Source organism: Cajanus cajan, chromosome 6, assembly GCF_000230855.2.
Source record: "Cajanus cajan strain Asha chromosome 6, NIPB_CcT2T_4, whole genome shotgun sequence".
Classification (NCBI taxonomy): domain Eukaryota; kingdom Viridiplantae; phylum Streptophyta; class Magnoliopsida; order Fabales; family Fabaceae; genus Cajanus; species Cajanus cajan.
This window is the reverse complement of record NC_138522.1, coordinates 27,307,732-27,326,069: the sequence shown is the minus strand read 5'-3', so window position 1 is coordinate 27,326,069 and position 18,338 is coordinate 27,307,732.

Genomic DNA, 18,338 nt, shown 5'->3' with positions numbered 1-18,338 from the left:
CTCACTTCAAAGAGGAGGAAAACCTAGTAGGGTTCCTAAGGTGAAGCTTTCTCTCATGGTGACTCTTGAACGAAATTTGGCTGAATAAGCTCTCAAATTTCATTATTCTCAAAAGTGAATACAAAAATGTGAAGGGAGGACTTAAGTATGCATGGAAATGAAGCACATAGGCACCTAAACCAAAGCTACACAAATTGGCGCCTAAAGTTTGAATTCAAATTTGAAATTTGAATTCAAACTTTGGTGCACATGTGTAAGTCCGAAAATTTAGGTACCAAGGTGCATTTAGGTCTGATTTGAGAGTCATTTAGGGTTAATTTGAGTGTCACATGTTCAACCACCAATGGTGCAAAACATGTGACTCAAATGTAACTTAAATGGCTTCCAAATTAAACCTAGTTTAACCTAATTAGCATACTTTAGTATTCCTTGTATTTTCCTATTCTAATGACCTAATTACATTGATCAAACAATTACAATGGAAAGGAAAAATTACAAGAATGAAAATGAGCCCAATATTGGGTACCAAAAGCCCAAAGGCCCATGAAGCCCAAAACTAGGCCCAACAAGCCTAAAACCTAAAATGCTACTCTATGTGGTCCAAAATACAAGACCAAAATATATGATACCTATACTAACATGATGTATACAAAACATATGAAAATAGCTATAACAAAATATGGCCCATGAAAAGTTCAACTTGGGCCTTCCCAGGCCCATCAGGCCCATTGGGCCCTGACTGGCCCAAACCTTCATGTCTAGCCAACTCCTCTTGGCTCCTTCAATATGTCACCTCTTGCCTTCCTAGGCATGATTCCATCACTCACAAAATTTAAGCCAATTCAGATTTTCAAATTTTTTCATCACTTTGGTCTGTGAAAACTTTGAACTCCCATAACTGTTGATCCAGGCATCAGAATTGGCATTATTATATATGCTTTTGGGGTAGAAAAATAGGATCTATCACCTGCCAATTGACAGAGTCCATTGGCCACGCTCGGATTTTCAAAAAGAGGCCATTTTCTATTTCAATATCTCCTAATTTTTCTAAACTTTCTTTTAGTGGTTCATATAGCTATCCTTTGAATTTTGCTCTGGAATTTGGTGGACTGTTTTTTCATCATTTCAGGGTGTTGCTCGCAAAATTTAAGCCAATTCTGATTTTCAAATTTTTTCATCACTTTGGTCTGTGAAAACTTTGAACTCCCATAACTGTTGATCCAGGCATCAGAAATGGCATTATTATATATGCTTTTCGGGTAGAAAAATGGGATCTATCACCTGCCAATCGACAGAGTCCGTTGGCCACGCTCGGATTTTCAAAAAGAGGCCGTTTTCTATTTCTCTATCGCCTTATTTTTCTAAACTTTCTTTTAGTGGTTCATATAGCTATCCTTTGAATTTTGCTCTGGAATTCGGTGTGCTGTCTTTTCCTCATTTCAGGGTGTTGCTCACAAAATTTAAGCCAATTCAGATTTTCAAATTTTTTCATCACTTTGGTCTGTGAAAACTTTGAACTCCCATACCTGTTGATCTAGGCATCAGAAATGGCATTATTATATATGCTTTTCGGGTAGAAAAATGGGATCTATCACCTGCCCATCGACAGAGTCCATTGGCACGCTCGGATTTTCAAAAAGAGGTCGTTTTCTATTTCTCTATCGCCTTATTTTTCTAAACTTTCTTTTAGTGGTTCATATAGCTATCCTTTGAATTTTGCTCTGGAATTTGGTGTGCTTTCTTTTCATCATTTCAGGGTGTTGCTCGCAAAATTTAAGCCAATTCTGATTTTCAAATTTTTTCATCACTTTGGTGTGTGAAAACTTTGAACTGCCATAACTGTTGATCCAGGCGTCAGAATTGGCATTATTATATATGCTTTCGGGGTAGAAAAATGGGATCTATCAAGTGCCAATCGACAGAGGCCATTGGCAACGCTCAAATTTTCAAAAAGAGGCCGTTTTCTATTTCTCTGTCGCCTTATTTTTCTAAACTTTCTTTTAGTGGTTCATATAGCTATCCTTTGTATTTTGCTCTAGAATTTGGTGTGCTGTCTTTTCATCATTTCAGGGTGTTGCTCACAAAATTTAAGCCAATTCTGATTTTCAAATTTTTTCATCACTTTGGTTTGTGAAAACTTTGAACTGCCATAACTGTTGATCCAGGTGTTAGAATTGGCATTATTATATATGCTTTTGGGGTCGAAAAACGGGATCCATCACCTGCCAATCAACAGTGTCCATTGGCCACGCTCGGATTTTGAAAAACAGGTCGTTTTCTATTTCTCTATCGCCTTATTTTTCTAAACTTTCTTTTTGTGGTTCGTATAGCTATCCTTTGTTTTTTGCTCTGGAATTTGGTGTGCTGTGTTTTCATCATTTCAGGGCGTTGCTCACAAAATTTAAGCTAATTTTGATTTTCATTTTTTTTCATCACCTTGGTCTGTGAAAAATTTGAACTACCATAACTGTTGATCGAGGCGTCAGAATTGGCATTATTATATATGCTTTTGGGGTAGAAAAATGGGATCTATCACCTGCCAATCGACATAGTCCATTGGCCACACTCGGATTTTCAAAAAGACGCCGTTTTCTATTTCTCTATCGCCTTATTTTTCTAAACTTTCTTTTAGAGGTTCATATAGCTATCCTTGGAATTTTTCTCTGGAATTTGGTGGACTGTTTTTTCATCATTTCAGGGTGTTGCTCACAAAATTTAAGCTAATTCTGATTTTCAAATTTTTATCACTTTGGTCTGTGAAAACTTTGAACTTCCATAATTGTTCATCCAGGCGTCAGAATTGGCTTTATTATATATGCTTTTGGGGTAGAAAAATGAGATCTATCACCTGCCAATCGATAGAGTCCATTGGCCACGTTCGGATTTTCAAAAAGATACCGTTTTCTATTTCTCTATCACCTTATTCTTCTAAATTTTCTTTTAGTGGTTCATATAGCTATCCTTTGAATTTTGCTCTGGAATTTGTTGTGCTGTCTTTTCATCATTTTAGGGTGTTGCTCACAAAATTTTAGCCAATTCTGATTTTCAAATTTTTTCATCACTTTGGTCTGTGAAAACTTTGAACTGCCATAACTATTGATCTAGGCGTCAGAATTGGCATTATTATATAAGCTTTCGGGGTAGAAAATGGGATCTATTACCTGCCAATCGACAGAGTCCATTGGCCACGCTCGGATTTTCAAAAAGAGGTCGTTTTCTATTTCTCTATCGCCTTATTTTTCTAAACTTTCTTTTAGTGGTTCATATAGCTATCATTTGAATTTTGCTCTGGAATTTGGTGTGTTGTCTTTTCATCATTTCAGGGTGTTGCTCACAAAATTTAACCCAATTCTGATTTTCAAATTTTTTCATCACTTTGGTTTGGGAAAACTTTGAACTGCCATAACTGTTGATCCAGGCGTCAGAATTGACATTATTATATATGCTTTTGGGGTAGAAAAATGGGATCTATCACCTGCCAGTTCACAGAGTCCATTGGCCTGTCGCCACCCGCCGAAACGGACCTTGGCATTCGCGACGATGGTCGGACTCTTTTTAAGTTTTGAAAAGTGGTGGATTGTTAGAACGACTTATTCTTAAACTGAGACCTCATCGAACTAACAATTTTATTAAATGATTCACCAATCCATGTTAATCCCAAGCGGGACCCTCCATGGATTAGTGGTTTTCGCAAAAAGAAGGGTTCTTGGAGTCGCCACCAATGTTTTACTCAAAACATTGGAAAAAGGGATAAGGCAATTGATTTTCGCAAATCAACCTTGGCCATTACAACCAGAGTTGGGTAAGGGAGTCGGTTACGTGCGGGGAAGGTGTTAGCACCCCACAACGCCCCTTTCGGGTTCCCTATGACAGATTATTTCATTAATAATAGTGTAAAATTACTAAATGACCCCTATTTATTATAAACGGCTATGAATAAGATATCTACATGATGAATAAATTAAACATGCGATGCAACAATCAGAAAGCAGTAAAAGGAAGGATTTTGAAGAAGAAACCTTTGAAGCGTGCTTTTATATATTCAAATGTTAGGAGGCTTTTTGGCGCTCCCTCCCACTACACGCTCGCTCGCTCCTTCCCTAAAAATTAATCTTTACTATGGAAATCAAAAAGATTTCCCTTCGACTAGTTCGAATTCTCAAGCTAAATGCTCAGAACTCAAGAACTTCGTCGGATCGGCTCTCGGAGAGAATTCTAGGGCAGAACACTGCTCAAAAACCCCAGAATGCTCAAGAAGAGAGTCCAAGAAGTGTGGAAAAGTGTGGAATGACGTCCAAATGACGTCCTATATATAGGAGTGAGGCGCAGTACGGCCTCTGACATCAATACGGCCCGTACTGAATATTTGAACTACAGTACGACCGTATTGAATTCAGTACGGCCGTACTGAAGTTTCAAAAACTTCAATACGGCCGTATTGGTTTCAGTACGGCCGTACTGAAGTTCAAAAACTTCAGTATGGCCGTATTGGTTTCAGTACGGCCGTATTGTAGTTCAAATTGTTCAGTACGGTCGTACTGAACTTCTAGGAGGCCGTATTGAGCTTCAATTCTCCCACATCCTTATTTTAAGCTACTCTAAGACCTCTAAACCTACAGATAATCATCCTAGGGTCTTCCAGGAGTCCTTCTGGCTGACTTTCCTTTGGTCTTCGAGAGTCTTTGAGTCTTATTTCCGACCCGGACAATTTTAGGGGTCTACAGCTGCCCCCCCTTTACTTAGTCAAACGGCTTTTTGGTGTACCGGTTGACAAGTAAAGGAGTTGACCCAATTGTCCGGGGAGTAGGCCATCCTTCTGACTTGTAGTGTCTTCCGGTGGAAAATTGTTGAGTAGCCTCTCCAGGTTGAGTATTAGTCGTCGCCTCTCTAGGCTCGTGCATACCTCGGTGCTTCTGACAACCTTGGTAGCGTGAGTTTGCCCTCTCCAGGGTTAGCTTCGCTCGACACCCGAGTCGGAAGCTGCATACCTCCGTGTTTTTGACGACGGGGTAGTGTGAGTACCGCCTCTCCAGGCTTAGCTTCGCTCGACACCCGAGCCGGAAGCTGCATACCTCCGTGTTTTTGACGACGGGGTAGCGTAAGTACCGCCTCTCCAGGCTTAGCTTCGCTCGACACCCGAGCCGGAAGCTGCATACCTCCGTGTTTGTGACGACGGTGGCAGTGTGAGTTTGCCCTCTCCAGGGTTAGCTTCGCTCGACACCCGAGCCGGAAGCTGCATACCTCCGTGTTTTTGACGACGGGGTAGTGTGAGTACCGCCTCTCCAGGCTTAGCTTCGCTCGACACCCGAGCCGGAAGCTGCATACCTCCGTGTTTTTGACGACGGGGTAGCGTGAGTACCGCCTCTCCAGGCTTAGCTTCGCTCGACACCCGAGCCGGAAGCTGCATACCTCCGTGTTTGTGACGACGGTGGCAGTGTGAGTTTGCCCTCTCCAGGGATTTGCAATGACTTTGTCTCCACAGTCCACGATGCTGCTTCGACGGTTGTTTTTGCTTTTGATGCCGCTGAGGGCTGGATAACGCAAGGATCCATCTGGGGGATGTGCAGTTACTCATAGGTTCTTGTGTCCCAACTTTCCATTGCGTAGTTGGTACCCATTGGGGAATTTCTGATTCCTTGGGGTGTAGACACAAAGATGCTCTTTTCTGATGTGAGCGATGCCTTATGATTGGCTGACGTCCTTTCGACGTTGGTGGAGTATCCCGGTTATCCTTATTCGGGTGACTCTTTTGATTTTCCAGTTTTTGTTGCCTCTGTGTAGGCTGTTATCCACTGAGGGATTTCTGTCGTTGATTTTGATTGGCCTCTTGTGTTAGGCGGATCATCTTGACGTTCAGTATGTGGTTGAATACCAAATTCCGCTTGGGGAATGATTATTGATCTTTTTTGGATTTTCCTTTTTTTGGAAGAGTGCCTCTGAGTAGGCGAATTATCTTGATGTTTGGTGTTCCGCTGAGTGCCAAATTCCGCTTGGGGAATGGTTATTGATCTTTTTGATTTTTCTCTTTTTGAAGGGGTGCCTCTGAGTAGGCGAATGGGGATTGAAGATCTTATGTATCCCAGAGTATTATTTAGAAAGCCTCTTCAGGCTTAGCTTCACTCGTCGCTCGAGTTGGAAAGCTATCTTCCACTGAGGAAGTCTGAGTCCTTTGACTCGGATATTTCGTTTGGATGATCATTGCTTCCATTGGGGGATCTTACCGATCTTGCTTTGATAGCTCTTACTGGGGATTTGGTCCAAGAGTGCGAGCTGAGAAGTGTAGACCCCTAAAATTGTCCGGGTCGGAAATAAAGCTTGAAGACTCTCGAAGACTGAAGGAAGATCAGCCAGAAGGACTCCTGGAAGGCCCTAGGAGGGTTCTCTGTAGGTCTAGAGGTCTTAGAATAGCTCAAAATAAGGAAGTGGAGGGAATGAAGCCCAATACGGCCGTACTGAACTTAATACGGCCGTATTGAAGCTTCAATACGGCCGCAGTGAACTCAATACGGCGTATTGAAGTTTCTGAAACTTCAATACGGCCGTACTGAAATCAATACGGCCGTATTGAAGCTTCAATACAGCCGCAGTGAACTCAATACGGCCGTATTGAAATTTCTGAGCTTCAATACGGCCGTATTGAACTTAATACGGCCGTATTGAAGTTCAAAAATTTCAATACGGCCGTATTGATTCCGTAGCCCGTATTGGGCCTGTTCCCTATAAATATGACGTCAATTGGACGTCATTGGACACTTTCACACTCAGTTTCAACCCTCTCCTTGAGTATTCTGGGGTTTTTGAGCAGTGTTCTGCCCTAGAAATCACTCGGAGAGTTGATCCGACGAAGTTCTTGAGCCCCGAGCCATTTTGCTTGAGGATCGAACCTAGTCGAAGGGAAATCCTCCGGATTTCCATAGTTAAAAGTTTTTTAGAAGGAGCGAGCGAGCTTGTAGAGCGAGGGAACGCCAAAAAGCTTCCCAGTTTTACTCAATATATAAAAGCACGCTTCAAGAGGTTTCTTCTTAAATCCTTCCTTTTACTGCTTTCTGTGTGCATATTTAAACTGTCATCATGTAGATAGTTAATTTATAATTGCTTAGAATAAATAGGGGTAATTTAGTAATTTTACGCTGTTATTTTAGAAAATAATCTGTCATAGGGAACCCGAAAGGGGCGCTGTGGGGTGCTAACACCTTCCCCACGCATAACCGACTCCCTTACCCAACTCTGGTTGTAATGGCCAAAGTTGATTTATAAAATCAATTGCCTTATCCCTTTTTCCAATGTTTTGAGTAAAACATTGGTGGCGACTCCACGAACCCTCCTTTTACGAAAACCACTAATCCATGGAGGGTCCCGCTTGGGATTAATATGGATTGGTGAGACATTTTAATAAATAAATTGGATAGGATCGACAAGGTCTCAGTTTGAGAACAAGTCGTTCTAATAATCCAATACATTTTCAAAACTAAAATAAAAGCGAGCTCGACCGTCTTCGCGACCGCCGAGGCCCGTTTGGGCCGGTGGCGACAGATGGCGACTCCGCTGGGGAAGCTTCGAGAGTCAGTCCCATTTAGTGACAGATTGTTTTTAACAAATAATAGTTAAAAATTACTTCATTACCCTTTGCTTGTATGATAACATGCTTTATATATTTGGCTTTAAATAACTGTTGTTTGTTTAAATTTCCGCAATTGTTTGAAATAAAAATTGCACACAAACCTTTGCACACAACAGTTCCCTCTATACCCGGGGGCATGAGTGGTAATCCATAGGGAGTGGATGTTAGTACGGCCGGTTGAATGGGTCTATAGGAGCCTACGAGACCGTTGTCGGAAAAACATCACTCAAGGTGATAACCATGAACTTGAGTCCGACAGTGCGTTGGAGCTTTCCATCGACTTACGACGAGAGGAATTGGGTCCCTATAATGGGGGCACCTTGGGGGCCTTTGACCAAGTGAGAACAGTTAGATCCTCCTTGAATATGCACTTTTCTGCAGGAGACCCCTACCTCGTGATTCGCTCGTGAGTGTTCGTGGATGAGTGAATTGTTTGTGCATTGTTTATGTGAAATTGTTTGAGCATACATTGCATTTCTTTAAACATACAACATTCCTATTCTTTTAAAATAAGAATAAATGGGAATAAGAATCTTCCATTGCATGGTGTTAACATCTACCTTCATCACATTCATATAGGTAGTTTCCCTTTTCACCCAAAAATACAAAAAATATAATAAATAAAAATACCCAAAAAAGAAAAAAGGGTTATTTATCCAAACCAAGCAATATCATGCATCATCTTAGGGACATCCTAAAAACATGATAATGCTTAGTTGAATAAACACTATGCATGCATATTCACCACCATCATCTCATATCATGCATATAGATCATGGAGAGATCTAGGAGTCATTCATACATCTCTCCTAGTAATCCATTAATAAACATTAATAAAAAGAAAGAAATAATCGATGTGTATATTCAAAGAATGGATCACACGCCGTTCGTTATCAAGTGTAAGCCAACAACCACGCCAAGCGAGCACACGTCAACTCCGTTGTTGGTAATCAAGACAAACAAAGGGGAAGGTCCAACACCATTAAGGATCACAGTTCCAAGGCCTTTCCCTTACAAATCAAATAAGGCTGTGCTGTGGATATACGACATCCACTCTTCTGCCGACAGCGATATCTCCAACATCGCTGGACTTGGGGGCATGACTAGGAGTGGTAGGATCTACACTCCCGATGATCTTCATAACAAAGCCCCCAAGAATAAAGAAAAAGAAGAAAAGAAAACCGAGGAAAAAGAATCCGAGGAGGAGACAGACGAGCTGTTAATGTTTATCCGACAGAGCGAGTACTCCATCATGGATCAACTTCATAGGACGCCAGCAAAGATTACGCTGTTGTCGTTGATCCTATGCTCCGAACCGCATCGGCAAGCTCTGTTGAAAGTCTTGAACGAGGCATACATGTCGCACACTATCTCCCAAGACGAGTTTGAGGGGATTGCTAGTCACATCAAGGCTAATGATCACCTCACCTTCATCGATGAAGAAATCCCCGCCAAGGGACCGAATCATAACAAGCCCTTGCACATCTCTGTAAAGTGCAAGGAGTACCACATCGCAAAAGTCTTGGTGGATAACGGATCTTCCTTGAATGTGATGCCCAAAAGAACTCTTGATCAAATGGCAATCAAGGGAGTCCAAATGCGCCCGAGCAACATGATCGTTCGAGCTTTCGACGGTTCTAAAAGAGAAGTGGTGGGAGAAGTCAATCTTCCAATCCAAATTGGACCTACCATCTTCAACGTCGAATTTCAAGTGATGGATATTACTCCTGTATACAGCTGTCTCCTAGGCCGACCTTGGATTCATGATGCGAAAGCTGTACCCTCTACGCTCCACCAGAAAGTCAAGTTCATAGTGGGTGACAAACTGGTGACTGTACAAGCTGAAGATGACATACTCATCAGCAAACCATCCACCATACCTTACGTGGATGTAGCGGAGGAAGCTTTAGAAACCGCCTTCCAAGCATTGGAAATCGCCAATGTCGAAACGTTTCCCCGAGAAATGAAGAAGGTAGCCTCCATGCTCACCAAGAACGGATACTTGCCAGGACAAGGATTAGGCAAGGACTCCCAAGGAATCCCGGAGCTACCCATTATCAAGGATAATCCGGGGAAACAAGGGTTAGGATACAACCCTAACAAAGATCAAAGAACGAAGAGGAATCAAGATCCTTCTCGACGTTCTTTAAGCCAGATCTTTAGGAAGGCCGGTTCACAAGCGTCAAGGCCGGTCGTCGTCGTCAAAATGTTTTTCTCCTTCCGATAGGGATGTATAGACTCAGTGACTATTAGAGATCACTCCTCGGGGACAGCCCGACCCCCGAGCCTCGATAGGGCACATGTTTCCATTATGATTATAATAAAATCATTCTTCATTAATTCTTTATTGCTTCTTTTCTCGCTTGCAATAAAATTCTAGACCACATTATTTTAACCATGTTTGAATAAACATGAATGAGGTTAAAATCATCTTAATAATAATAAACCCACATCATTTTTATGTGGAAGTGTGTGTGTCAACTTGGAGCACCTTTTCTTGGCCTCAATAAGTGCTGTCATGGATAAAAGAAATCCATTCAGGACAAAATCCTAAAAAAACAAAAAGCTCGGCAGGAAACCCAAAAAGGGGGCTGCACAAAAATAAGAGCAAAAGACCCGCTAGGAATCCCACAAAAGGGTGACCTAGGCAAAAATTAGGGTTACAAAATGATGAATAAAAACAAAAGCCCGCTAAGACACCACAAATGGGTGTTTTAGGCAAAAGTAAGAGCCATCAAAAAAGGAAAAAACAGAATAAATCCATGATGGTACCATCAATTGAATTCAACAAAGGGGCTCAAGAAAAGCTATCCAAGTTGTCAAAGCACAATCATTAATAACAAAGATGTGCTCAACCTCATAAGTGTTTAAACAAACAAACCTAAACACAATAAGCCTACCTTGGCCATCCATGCTTACAAAAACAATTTTTCAAAAATAAAATAATCCCCTCTAAAACACAAACTTTTGAAAATATATCCTTTCCTTCTTTTCTCTCTTGTCCCAACGATTTTTGAATAATCTAGTGGAAACATGGAGATATAGTGGTCAATAGGAGGGTTGACACATCTCTTAAAGAAAGGGAAGAATCATTTGGTTGATGACACCAAAATCAAAATACGCATCATTCCTCGGTAACAGAAATCGGCAGAGCACAGTCCGTCTGGAGGAATGGCAAAATCCAAACAGAAAAACGCATCGGTTAATTCTTTTGAAAAAATGAATCAAATAGAATTAGGTGCATCATACTGCATACATGCATACAGATGATAGGTGTAATGGAAGATCGCTTATTCTCTGTTTATTGAAAAAAAACAAAAAATATATATATATATAAACTTCAGAAAAACAATACGCCCGTATCGTGTTCAGTATGCCCGTACCAAAATTAGGGTTATGAACAAATTTTCAATTGAATACGGGCATACTGAAATGAATAACGGCCGTATTGGCAATAACAGAAATCCTCCCTCACATCAATGACAAAATTCCTCCAAGAAGAAGAGGATAGGGGAAGCCATTCATTTTTTCCAAAAATAAAATAATTAAACTTGCATTTTGTGCATCGCGCACAATTAATTGCACATTCAAAGACCTCATCATGAGGCAATTGCATAAAATAGAAAAAATAGAAAAATTGCTTGTGTATGACAGCAGCAAACAAAATGCAAAGATTCAGAAAATCAACAGCGTCATACAGAATAACTGAGCCTGGAGAGGCTTGCCGAAAAAATACTCTCAGAATAACTGAGCCTGGAGAGGCTTGCCGAAAGAATACTCTCAGAATAACTGAGCCTGGAGAGGCTCGCCGAAATAATACTCTCTTAGAATAATTGAGCCTGGAGAGGCTTGCCGAAATAATACTCGTACAGAATAATTGAGCCTGGAGAGGCTTGCCGAAACAATACTCCCACAGAATAATTGAGCCTGGAGAGGCTTGTCGAAATAATACTCCTTCAGAATAATTGAGCCTGGAGAGGCTTGCCGAAATAATACTCCTACAAAATAACTGAGCCTGGAGAGGCTTGCCGAAATAATACTCTCTCATAATAACTGAATTTAATTTCTTTAGCACTTTTAATTTCTGTACAGCAAAAGCCAAAAACATAAAAAAGGCAAAATACAGAAAAAGCCAAATCAGAAGAAAAGGCAAAATACAGAAAAAGCCGAAAATGAAAAAAGGCAAGGATATAGAAAATCCAACAAACAGTTTGTACAGAATAACTAAGCCTGGAGAGGCTTACCAAAATAATACTCCACATCCTCCACAGTATGCAGAATAACTGAGCCTGGAGAGGCTCGCAGAAATAATACTCCCCAGAGGGAACCTCAGCTCAAGCTCACGGAAAAATCCCCAGCGAGAGCTATCAAAGCAAAATCGACGCAATCCCCAATGGAAGTGCGATCATCCAAACAGTATATACAAGTCAAAGGACTTAACACTTCCTCAGTGGAAGATAGCTCTCCGACTCAAAGCGCTGAGCGAGGCTAAGCCTGTAGAGGCTTCCTAAATAATACTCTGAGATACAATAAGATCCCCAAATCCCCAATCGCCTACTCAAGAGGCATCCCTGCAAAAAGGAGAAGAAAATCAAAAATATCAATAAGTATTCCCCAAGTGGAATCCGGCTCTTAGCCAAACATCGAACGTCAAGCCGATACGCCTAACAGAAGAGGCTAATCAAAATCAACGACGAAATCCCCCAGCGGATAACAGCCTACACAGAGGCAACACAATCAGAAAATCAAAGAGAGACACCCGAATAAGGACAACCGGGATACTCCACTCACGTCAAAAGGACGTCAGCCAAACATAAGGCATCGCTCAACTCAGAGAGAGAGCATCTGTGTCTACACCCCAAGGAGTAAAAAATTCCCATGGGTACCAACTAAGCAATGCAAGTTGGGACACAAGAACCTATGAATGACTGCACATCCCTTAGACGGATCCCTGCGTTATCCAGCCCTCAGCGGCACAAAATCAGAAAAACAAACCGTCGAAGCAGCATTGTGGACTGTGGAGACAAACTATACTCAACTACCTCATTTTGAGAGGCAAAGTCTGGAGAGACGGTACTCAAACGAAGTCTGGAGAGACGGTACTCAAACAAGGTCTGGAGAGACGGTACTCAAACGAGGTCTGGAGAGACGGTACTCAAACAAGGTCTGGAGAGACGGTACTCAAACAAAGTCTAGAGAGACGGTACTCAAACAAGGTCTGGAGAGACGGTACTCAAACAAAGTCTGGAGAGACGGTACTCAAACAAGGTCTGGAGAGACGGTACTCAAACAAGGTCTGGAGAGACGGTACTCAAACAAAGTCTGGAGAGACAGCACTCAAACAAAGTCTGGAGAGACGGTACTCAGAGTCTGGAGAGACAGCACTCAAACAAAGTCTGGAGAGACGGTACTCAAGGTCTGGAGAGACAGTACTCAAGGTCTGGAGAGACAGTACTCAAGGTCTAGAGAGACAATACTCAAGGTCTGGAGAGACAATACTCAGCCATCAGCGTCGTCAGAGGCACGTTGGTGTTAAACTTAGCTACCGAGGTTGTCAGAAGCGCCGAGGTATGCAACAACCTGGAGAGGCTACTCAATAATTTTCCACCGGAAGACGCTACAAGTCAGAAGGTTGGCACATCACCCGGACAATTGGGTCAACTCCTTTACTTGTCAGCCGGTACACCAAAAGACCGTTCGACTAAGTAAAGGGGGGGGCAGCTGTAGACCCCTAAAATTGTCCGGGTCGGAAATAAAGCTTGAAGACTCTCGAAGACTGAAGGAAGATCAGCCAGAAGGACTCCTGGAAGGCCCTAAAAGGGTTCTCTGTAGGTCTAGAGGTCTTAGAATAGCTCAAAATAAGGAAGTGGAGGGAATGAAGCCCAATACGGCCGTACTGAACTTAATACGGCCGTATTGAAGCTTCAATACGGCCGCAGTGAACTCAATACGGCGTATTGAAGTTTCTGAAACTTCAATACGGCCGTACTGAAATCAATACGGCCGTATTGAAGCTTCAATACAGCCGCAGTGAACTCAATACGGCCGTATTGAAATTTCTGAGCTTCAATACGGCCGTATTGAACTTAATACGGCCGTATTGAAGTTCAAAAATTTCAATACGGCCGTATTGATTCCGTAGCCCGTATTGGGCCTGTTCCCTATAAATATGACGTCAATTGGACGTCATTGGACACTTTCACACTCAGTTTCAACCCTCTCCTTGAGTATTCTGGGGTTTTTGAGCAGTGTTCTGCCCTAGAAATCACTCGGAGAGTTGATCCGACGAAGTTCTTGAGCCCCGAGCCATTTTGCTTGAGGATCGAACCTAGTCGAAGGGAAATCCTCCGGATTTCCATAGTTAAAAGTTTTTTAGAAGGAGCGAGCGAGCTTGTAGAGCGAGGGAACGCCAAAAAGCTTCCCAGTTTTACTCAATATATAAAAGCACGCTTCAAGAGGTTTCTTCTTAAATCCTTCCTTTTACTGCTTTCTGTGTGCATATTTAAACTGTCATCATGTAGATAGTTAATTTATAATTGCTTAGAATAAATAGGGGTAATTTAGTAATTTTACGCTGTTATTTTAGAAAATAATCTGTCATAGGGAACCCGAAAGGGGCGCTGTGGGGTGCTAACACCTTCCCCACGCGTAACCGACTCCCTTACCCAACTCTGGTTGTAATGGCCAAAGTTGATTTATAAAATCAATTGCCTTATCCCTTTTTCCAATGTTTTGAGTAAAACATTGGTGGCGACTCCACGAACCCTCCTTTTACGAAAACCACTAATCCATGGAGGGTCCCGCTTGGGATTAATATGGATTGGTGAGACATTTTAATAAATAAATTGGATAGGATCGACAAGGTCTCAGTTTGAGAACAAGTCGTTCTAATAATCCAATACATTTTCAAAACTAAAATAAAAGCGAGCTCGACCGTCTTCGCGACCGCCGAGGCCCGTTTGGGCCGGTGGCGACAAGAAGTCTCTGGGGAGTATTATTTCGACAAGCCTCTCCAGGCTCAGTTATTCTGTACAATTGGGGAGTATTATTTCGGCAAGCCTCTCCAGGCTCAGTTATTCTGTACGATGAGGGAGTATTATTTCGGCAAGCCTCTCCAGGCTCAGTTATTCTGTATGATGAGGGAGTATTATTTTGGCAAGCCTCTCCAGGCTCGGTTATTCTGTATGATGGGGGAGTATTATTTCGGCAAGCCTCTCCAGGCTCAGCTATTCTGTACGATTGGGGAGTATTATTTCGGCAAGCCTCTCCAGGCTCAGTTATTCTGTGGGAGTATTATTTCGGCAAGCCTCTCCAGGCTCAGTTATTCTGTGGGAGTATTATTTCGGCAAGCCTCTCCAGGCTCAGTTATTCTGTATAATGCGGTTGGTTTTCTGAATCTTTGCCTTTTTCTGTCGATTTTTTGACTTTTTCTGTATTTTTGCCTTTTTTGTCGTTTTTTGGCTTTTTCTGTTGACTGCTGTCATACACAAGCAATTTTTCTATTTTTCTATTTTATGCGATTGCCTCATGATAAGGTCTTTGAATGTGCAACTAATGTGTGTGTGATGCACAAATGCAAGTTTAATTATTTTATTAATGTTTTTTTTAGAAAAAATGAATGGCTCTCCCTATCCTCCACTTCTTGGAGGAATTTCTGTCGTCGACGCGAGGGAATATTTTTGTGAACCTTTTACGCAGGAGATTACGGATTTTATAGGAACCCTTCCAATTTTCTTTATTGACCGATTATTAAAGGAATTTCGTACAATTTTTATGAAATACCAATTTAGAGGCATAATCACATGGTCAAGAGAGAAAAGAAATGAATAGATATTTTATTGATATTCACAAGTGTTTTTACAGAAAGATATACAGAAGGAAATTTCTGAAGAATGGCTGGCCAGGGTAGGCTATATACATTGGGCTTAACAATTATATCTGTAATTGTTGCTCTTTACGTTCCCCTAGTTGCTTCGGGTGAGATGCCTGAGCCAGGAGTGTAGATGCTGCAAGACGCTTGCTTCTAGAAGATAATCACTTGAACCGCCTTTCGGTTTTCGATTCAAGTGATCGTTGCTTGCTTTGTTTTTGCATCTTATTCTTTTGCCCCTAATTTTTGCCTAGGACGTATCCTAGCGGGGATAAATTCGCCTTTGTTTTGCCTAGTACCCTTGTACTGGCGGGCTTTTTATGTTGCCCTAACTTTTGCCTAGGACGCCTTTTTCGGGTTTTCATCCTAGCGGGCCTATGCAAGCAACGTCTTCAAGCATAGTACTTCTTTACCACGTCAGCGTTGACTGGGTATCGAAGTTCTTCTCCATCCATGTCTGTGAGGATTAATGCTCCTCCTGATAAGGCTCGTTTTACCACGTATGGTCCTTCGTAATTTGGGGCCCACTTTCCGATTTTGTCCTTTTGGGCGGGTAGCAACTTCTTCATTACCAACTCTCCCTCATGGTAGACTCGAGGATGGACTTTCTTGTCAAAAGCCTTTTTGATCTTCCTCTGATAGGCTTGACCATGGCATATGGCGTTCAGCCGTTTCTCTTTGATAAGGTTCAACTGGTCGTATCGGCTTTGAACCCATTCTGCCTCGGAAAGTTTTGCTTCCATGATTACCCTTAGAGAAGGTATTTCGACCTCGACGGGTAGAACTGCGTACTGAAGTCCTATATCCATGAAGAGCGAAGGGTAACATCTCGTGCTAGTCTTTAAATGAGACAACCATCTTTTGCACTATTTTCTTGATGTTCTTATTGGTTGCCTCGACTGCCCCATTTATCTTCAGCCGATATGGGGAAGAGTTGTAGTGTTGGATCTTGAATTCTTGGCACAGTTCTTCCACTATTTTATTATTCAGATTAGATCCATTTTCAGTGATGATTTATTTCTCCATGCTTCCACCAGATTATTCTAAAATCGTTTGGGACAAGAGAGAAAAGAAAGGAAAGATATTTTTGTTCTGAAGTTTGGGTTTTAGAGGGGATTTATTTTTCAAAAATGGTTTTTGTAAGAATGGTTGGCCAAGGTAGGCTTATGTGTTTAGGCTTGTTTGATTAAACACTTATGAAGTTAAGAAAATCTTTGTTTATTGACGTTGTGATTTGACAACTTAGATAGCTTCCCTTGAACCTTTCTTTTTGAATTCGGCTCATGGTACCATCATGGATTTCTTTTACTTTTTGATAGTCCTTATTTTTGCCTAAAACACCCTTTTGTAGTGTCTTAGCGGACCTTTGTTTTTGTTTATTTTTGCAGCCCTAATTTTTGCCTAGGTCACCCTTTCGTGGGATTCCTAGCGGGTTCTTTGCTCTTATTTTTGCGCAGCCCCCCTTTTTGGGTTTCCTGCCGAGCTTCTTTTATTTTAAAAGATTTCTTTTTACCCATGATGGCACTTGTCGAGGCCAAGGGAAGGTGCTCCAAGTTGTCACACACACTTCTACATAAAAATGATGCGGGTTTATTATTATTAAGATGATTTTAACCTCATTCATGTTTATTCAAACAGGGTTAAAAATAATGTGGTTTAGAATTTTATTATAAGCAAGAAAAGAAGCAATGAGAAAGAATAAAGAATGATTTTATTATAATCATAGCGGAAACATGTGTCCTTATTTCATCACTGATATGGGTCCCAATGTTGACCTTTTTTATCTCTCGGCCCTGCCCCCAAATTCACAGTCTCCAATTTCTCTTGACACAGTTGGAGTAGACGAGCTTCTTGATCTAGCAGTCTTTGCAGATCCGGAGAGATGGCCTCCTCATCACTGTCCAGCTCAACCCATTCATCCTCAACTTCCGGATCCCGGTCAGAGCGAACAATTACAGACATAATTATTTTATTGGTTCTGTTTAGGTTTAGAATTATTAATGTTAATGAGGGAAAAAGAGAAAAGAATAAACGAAAGAATGATGCATGAAAAATGCCTCTTTATTGATATGTATAAAAACTGTACAAAAAAACCCTTTATTTACATGAAACGGATCTCATGATCTCGGGTACTGATCATGAGTCCCAAAAGAAAAGAAAAATGTGGAGGGGCCCTATCATGGCTTGTTCTTCTCTCTATTCCTGCTTTGGCCGAGGATTCTTACTTACGTCGGGCGCTGTCGAATCAAAGGTGATCCATCCGGCATCGATAAGGTTTTGGACCTTATATTTGAGAGCTCTACAGTTCTCCGTTGAATGCCCCGGTGCCCCCGAATGGTATAGACATTTGTCTTGCGGATTGTACCAATCGGGGTACGGTGGATCAATTTTCCTTGGTGGAATATAAACTAGAAGATGATCTTGCACTAGCTTCGGTAGGAGGTCGCTATATGTGGTCGGAAGTTTATCAATCTTCTTCACAGGGTTGTACTGCGACTTTCCCGACTTCGAAGCAGAGGAAGATGAGGAAATGGTTATGGCGCTGACTCCTCTCTCCTTCTTCTTCCCAAAGGTCTTCTTAGCTTTAAATGATTGAGAAGGTTTAGCTAGCTTCCCACTTTTCAGCCCTTGTTCCACTCTTCCTCCAACATGCCCCTCCATAGCCCTCATCCAGTCCTCGAGAGCGTGGTCTTGATCTTTTGAAATCTCGGGCTCTCTAATCGTAATCCCCGCCCCAAGGGGTACAGCTCGCGGAGGGTCTTGCTCTTCCTCATGATCCTCCTCATGATGGGACTCATGGTTACTGTGGTGAGCCCCGTTCATGTTTTGGTGACGCATGAGTTCCAT